The sequence below is a fragment of the Pocillopora verrucosa genome, chromosome 4 (assembly GCF_036669915.1).
Source record: "Pocillopora verrucosa isolate sample1 chromosome 4, ASM3666991v2, whole genome shotgun sequence".
Lineage (NCBI taxonomy): Eukaryota > Metazoa > Cnidaria > Anthozoa > Scleractinia > Pocilloporidae > Pocillopora > Pocillopora verrucosa.
The window spans coordinates 28,767,860-28,776,690 of record NC_089315.1 but is presented as its reverse complement, the minus strand read 5'-3'; the positions used below and the strand labels follow the sequence as shown (position 1 = coordinate 28,776,690).

The following is an 8,831-nucleotide window of genomic DNA, read 5'->3' as shown; positions in this document are numbered from 1 at the left end:
CATTCGGTGGTCTGTAGTTTGACTATGTTCCTCTCAAAACGAAGGCTCGTATGCATGGCTATGTGACCCTAGGAGAGTGAATCTGGGCTTCTTACACTTACACAAGTCAGAGAATTCTATCTTTTTTTTTTTAATAGTCACCAGCAACGAACTCTTATCGGTAAGAAATCTCTATGTCATTTCAAATCATAGCTAAACCAGTGTCTTTATTAGTAAGAATTACACTTGTATATGACTCAAGACAGAAACTTTAGGCGAATATTTTACAGTATCTTTTGTGATGGTAATGTCGCTTTGCAGAATCCACACCCTTCGCTATTTTGTTCTTGCGGGTGAGTGGTAATTCTTTTCTTTCCGTATCTTTCTTATCTAAAACAGAAACAAAAGATTAGTTGTAAGTCCTCATAATGTCAAGAGAAGACGCTTTTTTTTTCTCTTATTTTGAAACATCACCAAAATGTTTTAGGCGGATGAGACATATTTACTCGGTCGAGCATGTTTATTTTTTTTACGTTCGAATTTGCGGAAGTCATTTAATGACAGTAAAGACAGTTTTGATGGATTATTTTTTTTTCTCAACTGAAAAGATGTCCCAAAACAGAAGACTGTTGGATGGAATTTTAATGGTTAGCTTGTGCCAAAGAGAAAACATCTTGTAAACGCAATCGCCAATTCGCCCGAGGGCAGGTGCTTCAATCAAAGAAAGCAGAATTCGGCGACACCATGTCGCTTATGCACGCTTGTGTTTCTTGAATATCTGATTTAAAGCCAAGTGAGCTCTCGGTGCCACAGAGTGAATCACTATCCCAGCCAAGCACATCTCAGCAGCACCCGGATATCCTAAATATTTAGAACAGCACAACTCGAGGCAAATTAAAAAAAACACACACGCACAGATCAATCTATTGAAAAGGCGTTAGTTTCAAAATGTTGGGATACTTTTGGAGTTGCGTTAAGAGTGAGATTGGTTAGGTTTCTTGTAAAAAGCAAACCATCCATAGTGCCTTTGTTTTAATTATTTTTTCTTATCGGTTTCATCTACAGACACCACGAGTTCTTTTCTATCTGACTTTATAGAAATAATTTTTTTCGTTCGCCGAAAATGCAAATGCAAGATGAACTTAGTGCGGTTTTTTCAATATTGACCGTCGTGAGGCATTATAAATAAAGCTTTCACCATCTGCTTGTGGTTTCGAACGCCTATCTGTTTAGCGTCATTTTTTCTTATTTCCGCAGAAAATTTGAAAATTTCTGTGCTGTATTGTATGAAACTAAGCTCAGAGTTTCCTTCAATGAATTAGAAGAAACGGCCGCGTAAATAATGTCGAGATAAACTTTTCTGAAAAAAGAACGAAGTGGAAAGTTCGCTTCGCCTCGAGATGCTCGGGAACTTCTGATGACTTGATGATCTCTTTGTACTTTCATCTTTTTTTTCGGGTCATTTTGGAGGAAAAATCAATAGTGCGGAAGGTGTATTTGCTGTCAGTTAAAACGCAAAGAAAATTCCGTCACGTATATCATATATTTTTTGCTCAATCAATGTCATTTATAAAGTTGGTTTTATTGTTGTTTAGAAGTAAAATCTCCGTCTGTTTTATTACGTGCACGTGAGGTCTGCTTAATATCTGAAATAATAAATCTTGACTGGAGAAACAATACTTTTTCATGTCCGTGAAAGTGCTTTTTGTCCTCGCGAAAGAATCGTTTAAAATGCATTTCCTTTTAGTAGTCGTCACTTGCGTCTAATAAGAATTTCCAGGATTGATTTTAAAGGAGATGATTTATTTCGTTTTGGAGACTTCTCTCTATGATTACTTGGTTGGAGCGAAACCAACTAAAGCATTAATATTTGTATTGTCAACTTGTCTCTCCTAAGTGCATATTTGGGAAAATTTTATGTTCAGCCAACATAGCAATAGGAAACTGTAAGGTAAAGATTTCACTCCACAGTATGCACATTCTTAGTTGTATAGCAAGTTTCCAGATCTACAAAAATTATGCACCGAAAGCGCATCGTTGAACAGTTGTATCTCTGCGGTTCCGCTCTAGATTAAAAGGAGAAAATGCTCTCATACTGAGACTTATCAGCTTTTGACGATTTGTTTTTAAAGGTTGTATTCTTCGTTTCCTTGGCGATTTTCAGCCTTCTTTTCTGGCTCAAACCAGCCGTTCGCACTAGCAAATTTAAGTTGAAAATTTCAGCAATATCAATCGATAGATTTGCTTGCAATGTGCAATTTTATTCCTCAGAATGTGTGTTCCTCGGATATCAAGGACTTGATGCTGATATTTAGTTAACCGAAAGACAAAAATTTAGAAGAAGTTAATCATTTTTACCTTGTTAAAGCGGTCAAAGTTGAGAGCATGGCAGATCTTATTATGCAATGTCAGTTGGTAACCGAGGGTTTTTTCCAGTGGTGAAACAAAACTCGCCAAAACAAGGTATAGCCATAAATTTTCGTGCGCATTTTTTTATGAAAAGTTCAGCGTTGCGTGCTTGACTGCCAATGAAAATAAAACTGTAGGCAAAACGTTAAATTGAGAGAGGAGAAACAGAAGGGTGAGCACGTGGAAGTGAAATTGTGATAATAACTGGGGCAGTCCGTGTCGCAGTTCGGGGTTTAGGAATCGAAAATTTAGAGATGTTTTTTTAACTTTATGCCAGCTACAACCGTTAGTACTATTGGTAGGTGCTACCAACAGTAACTCTCTGTGCAGTTCAGCTAACAACTGGGATTGCAAAGGTTTTAGTTGTTGTGGTCATAAATCGTGGCAAATGATAATTTAGGGCAACAAATAAAGCAAGGCTAGTTCACATCTCTTAAAATTACGTGGCATCTTACATTCAACTTCAAACGATGGGGATCCTACATCGACAGCGAGTATGAGTAATTCAAATTATATTGCCCCTCGTTTGGAAAATCTGCTTCGAATTGTGTTTCCTTAAGAATTTAAGGCAACGAAAATGTTTTGTTTATCAGGTTTATTGAGTATATCGATGATAGCATTAAGTGCTTATAGTCTCATGATAAGGGAAAAAAAGCTGAGGAAAACGTTCCATGAACAGTCATTTGAGGTCGAATGTTAATTGCTTGGCTTATTGTGCGTCAGTGAAGTCTTTTACCAGTACATGTATAAATTTGAAAATCGCCGGAGAATAACTAAATGGAGAGATTTATGTGAATTTTCTTTGATTCAGTAGTGGTGGTTGATTAAAGAATTCGATCCTGTTTGCGTAGTATTTTACTTTCGATAGCTTTTGTGAAAGCGTAGTCATCTCAGTGCATACCTTTTTCTTGCTTTTAGAGTAGGTTTTACGCAAAGACGTAAATTACGGTCTTTGCTGAATGAAATTATCATTATCATATGATTTGGTTCTATTCGAACCAAATTTTAATGGCGGCTTTTTTCATATTATATTTGCAATATTTTGCGCAGTACATTAAAAGCGATGGAAAAGTCTAGAAAATTGTAACTTTCAGGGGTGTAGTAAATTCCACTGAGAGCAGGGCGCTGGGTTATATTCATATGCACGAGTAAGAATGAATTCAAGAGGGAATTTCGTTAGAATTAAAACCTTTTTTTAATCGCAAAATTAACAAAGATATTTTATCTTATCGTAAGATGTAATCTACTGAGATGAGCAGCAAGTATCATAACCTCTATAAAGATGGTGAAATCTCTTATGTGTTGTGCAAACGCGTTTCAGGCTAAACCTCCATGGAAAGGCTTGTTAAAGTCAAACTTGTTTGTTATTTTAAGAAATACGCTCCTTGAAAACTAAAACCATGGAAAGGACTTAAATGATGTTCTTGGTCAAAATACAAAGCTTAAGTCGCTTTGCTTTAACATCTCCACACGATAATACGGGGAATGGCGACATCAAAACAAACACAGTTTATGAGATTTTGATCAATTTTTTCGCTACTGATTACATATTTGAGTAGCCTCTTAATTTTCCTTTGAAGCCAAGTCATATATGCTTTAAAACCATTAGTGCGGTTTGATGTAAAATTTTAAAACGTCTTACGTTTTAACATTTTAACTCCTATGGGATAATACAATCCAGTTAAAGTTGAAACGTACTTTTGGAAAAATTGATATACGATTTGTCTTCTCTTTGACATTTTGCTAATTTGATAAAATAATAGCTTCAAAATTTCTTTTGGAGAAAGTAATTTTTTTAGACAACATTAAGCGACTATCGCGCTCGATTTTAGGAAATCCATGAGCCCGAGTGAGCACTTTCCATAATCTTTAAAACACCAAGTGTAATGTGTTATATCCAAAACCAAGGGGTTATAAATGTTTGTAGAAATGATAACGATCATGATGATGGTAAAGCATGGAATCAAAATACTGATCCTCCTAGAAAACGAGTTGTTAGTTTCTTTTTTATCCAAAGTTTTGTTTCAAAAACATTATTTGGGCCGGTTTTCATCTTTAAAGAAACCATTCCAATCATAAAACCTCGCCTAGACGCAAAATTCGCCTATAGTAAAGTTTTTTTTTTTCGATGTCAATTTAAGTTGAGAAAATTATCGTTGTAATAAGGACACGAAACACTTCTTGCAATTCTTATAAAGAAACCCTTAACGTCTCTGTTGTGCAGTTTTTCATCTTTGACCGACAGGCTTGCTTGCGTTTTTTGGTGTAATCAGTAACTTCTTCCAATTTTTCATCGATGTTTACGTGGTTTAGGCAACCATACGATTTCTTAGTATCGTAGTATTGTACTAGGAGTATTTAATATTTGAATCGGCCTTGCAGGATATTTTTTTAGGAAAACGCAAAGGAAGCTTATCGTATTTTTTGTGTTTTGTTTTGTTTTGTTTTTTTTTATTTTGGGCTCATTAACCAAAGACACGTACGAGGGGAACTGATGAAATAAAAATGCTTTATATTTAATGCCGAAAGCACAGTGCCAGAAAGAGATTTTGCCACGTCTACTTCAGTAAACTTACTAGAAACATCAGCGAAATTTTTTTCTTTTTCACAAGGAATGCTGCGTATTTTCAATTTCACACTTAATGCCAGAAAAATCTTATTATTTATTAAACTGCCTTCCTAAATTTAAAGCCTATGTTTTGGTCTGTACGAATTAAACTGATTTTAGAACTCAATAGACATTGCGTGTGTGTTTACTTAAAGACATAGAGCTGACCCCATCACTGATCAAATCGACTAAAATTTTTAGGCTTAAATTTAGTGAAGTTTTGTCGTACTTCTAAACCGCACGTTTCAAACAATTACTTATGACTGAACTTGAGTGAAATTTGTGGTTTAGTCTGTCAAAATTCAAAGCCATTTTCGACTTAAGACTGCCTATTTTGCTCATAGAAATGGGACGTATGAAAGACAATAATAACAGAAGGTAATAAACAGTACAATTAATCTGCTAATTGCTACTTAGCACCGGGTTTATTAAAAGCAATATGAATAAAGGAATTACGAACGTGCCTGAAAATTAGTATTGCCTTATTATTGATCGGTCAAATTTAAAGAAAAGCCGTTTTATATTTCCATTCTTTCAGAAGTACAAAATTGCCGGCTCAGATCAAAGTTCATTTCGGCGGATATTCCTAATTCGCAATGTGTAATGAAGTTGAGGCGGAAAAGTTCTAATGAACTTCACTTAATTTGCCTGATATTCAGTGATGAGATTGAAATTTAAGCCGGTAGAAATGATTATCGAAGAAATAACCACCACGAAAAAAGTAATTTTTGTTTTCGATTCATTTGTGTCAAGTTTGTGTATGTTACTTCATGAACTTTGGGTGTGCGGCATCGAAGGTGGCTAAATCAGACTGAATTAGAAAGCCGAATGAGCTGGCGACAAAATATTCAACCTTAAAACCAGTAAGCGAAATTGTTTTCTACAAATATGTTTTTATTCTTTCCCGCCTACTTATCTATTATCGCTTGTAAAATGCATGACTTGAGCGCACTTTTACCCACTACGGCCTCAGCGGGACACTAGCAAAATAGCTGCACCAAAATGCGTCGTGGTGCGAAAACACAATGGCCACGTTGGGTTAAATGCCCTATTTTTGCTGCGTCCATCAGAAAAGTGGTATGAACACTCAACCTTTTTGTGTAACTTTTCAAAGGTGCTTATTCTGACACAGAGAAGAGGCGTGTTTCATGTGTTCTCCTTTCTTTAAATCGATGATCAAACGTCCACGAAATTACAAAGGATGAACTAAAAAAGGTGTCTCAACGAGTGGGATGTTTGTCACAACTCTTTACAAAAAAGTGCGAACTCTTTCAACTGATGATTTATTAAAAACCTGGGGAATATCAAGAAATTTGCAAGTGTTTCCTTAAGCCACACAACTGTACTTGTACAGAATGTCAAAAATTTCAATTTAGATCAAGATTTATGATTTAAAGTTTATTGTTTCTCTTCCCTTCGCTGGGAATGTACAATTTTGTCAGAACTCAGGTGGCTGCGTCGGAGATCCTATGAAGCTTTTTCGACTTAGAATTCTACACTACGCGCTACCTTGCCACCGCTGTGATATATAAATATATCTATATATATATATATCTTTATTTTAAGCTACGGAAAACAAATAAACATGGTTATTTATTTTTGCGGTTTGATTCAGTCGATGGGCTTCATCTCTAACAATGGCGTCTTCCTTACTCTTAATAATTCACGCTCTCATGAGTACTAGAATTCATGATACAGCCAGTTTTGCGACCGAACTTTAAAGCTTTCAGTTTTCAGTGATGTATGTCTACGGTTCTTTGCCCAAATGAGCGAGTTAAGAGAATTTCCAAAGAGAATTCGATAAAGCAAGAGTTCTCTCTAGGATCAACGCCAGTTTCGCAAGAGAGACTGAAAGTAAAGCTGTTTCCTATTTTCGCCTTCCGTTTATGTTAAAAGAAAAAAAAATTCTGGATGTGGTATTGATTTACATTTCCTCACCCAAACCCTAGAAATTCGTCAAGTGAAGTTGCAACCCGATTTTGGGATGTGTTGAAAAGCACGTTACGTAAACAATAATCAGAAACTTTACAAGATTTCTTAAACTGAACTTGTCATGTATCATTTACAGGGTGGCTTTTTCGTGATTCCCACTTCTCCTTTGTAAAATATAGTCTTCAATTGACCCGTTTGGTTGCCTTCTTTACGCTATAATTCCCCTTACGCAACAACTTCTCCGCAAATCTACAGAAGCTTGTTGTTTTAATGCTGCTTTTAAAAACAATAGCTTAGTGCACAGTTTGAATTTGTTTTTCTATTTTTTTCCCTAATTTAGTTTTCCTGCTGCGTGTTTTCTTAACACCGCTGCTCTGTGGCTTTCAATGTCTTTAACCCTTTAAAAGTGTTTAGTATGCCATTTGCTTTCTTGATTTTTAATTATATTATTTTCTTCTGTACTGATCAACTTGCCAATTTTCACGCTCGACAAGCATATGGAACAAAAACTTATAGAGGTGAGATTCGTATTTTTTAGTTCATTTCATGACGTAATTTTTATTGTTCAGGTTTGGACGAAAACTAGTGAAAGGAATCAATTTGGCGTACAAGTACTGGCAGCAAAACTGAGCCAACGCCCGTGTGCATCCAAAATATTTATTCGTTTTCAGTCACTAAAGCTGATTGTATTGAAGCTGTAAGGATAACAGTAGCTCTAATTGAGTTTTTGCTGTTAGTTACCCGCTTATTCGCCCTCAACAAAGGCAATTATCGGTTTTCCTGAACAGGTGATGCAACTGTGAGGAAAGTTTGTGACACTTCCGAACTTTGAGTCTTACAACAAAGCTTACAGCCAATTTGTTGTTGGAAAGAACAATGCTGAAGGCTTCAGATTAACCCCCTCCTAGCAATGAAAACTTTTAAATTTAGTTTTTTTTAGTTAATTGCTGTTTAATGACAAATGACAAATGACAAATACTTTTTAAAACTTGCTGTTTATATTTTTTGTCGACATACACGATATTGCTTACACACTGCAAGCTTTTTTCCCGTTTTTTTCTGTTATGCTTTGATTATTTGAGGAACCTTTTATCATCGAAGATTATCAGTGTTAACATAATTATTGAGGGAATAAAAGGAACAATAACATCAATTGACATCAAATGCTTTATGAAGAAGCATAAAAAGAATTCAGACTTTGGACAGCCAAATAGACAGTCATTTTGTTCAAGATTTCAGATTTGATTTCCCTTAATGAATTAATCTCGTATACCTGTCATCAACCTAGATGAAATTTACTCTTTTAGATTTTCCGCGCATTTAGTGAGTACACGTCTCACCCATTCCATTTTTTTCTTTCTTCTCAGGTGGTGTCGTTAATTGACTGTTAAATAATCTCTATCTATCACAAATTGGCGTATCCCGCTGATCGGAAATCTTTGAGCTCTAAGTATTGTTATCATTAGAAAAATTACCTCGGCTTAAGAGAAAATTTAGTGCATCGACATATGGAGTAACAAAACTTATTCCAAAGAGTTCCTGGGAAAAGAGAACGGAATTATTAAACCCTGCTAAAGCTGTCAAAGATGTACCGAACAATACTCCTCGATAGAGAATCTGGAGACAGAAAATACTTTTAAATCAATAATAATATTAATAATAACGATAGTGATAATGATAAAGATAAGGTTAAAAATGATGATAATAGAAATGATAATGAAAGTAAAAGTGGTGTACAGAAAATGGTGATGATGATGATTATATAATTTTATATATTACATAAGGGATTACACTATTTTCAAAATAATAATTTTAATAATAATAATGAGATGTTATTATCATTATTAAGCATAAACAGAGGAGACGAACATCCTTTAGCATTTTCCGATTATGTTGTAAAACG

General features: G+C 35.1%; 1 long non-coding RNA gene across 2 annotated transcripts; it reads left to right on the top strand.

The window, feature by feature from the left end:
• LOC136280424 (uncharacterized) lies at window positions 1-8,760 on the top strand. Of its 2 annotated transcripts, none has more exons than XR_010717218.1 (3): window positions 1-160; window positions 7,423-7,446; window positions 8,296-8,760. It is a non-coding gene; the product is annotated as an uncharacterized lncRNA (long non-coding RNA). The 2 variants fall into 2 exon arrangements; XR_010717217.1 differs by lacking the exon at window positions 1-160 and adding an exon at window positions 5,503-5,859.
• The last annotated feature ends 71 nt before the right edge of the window (window positions 8,761-8,831 follow it).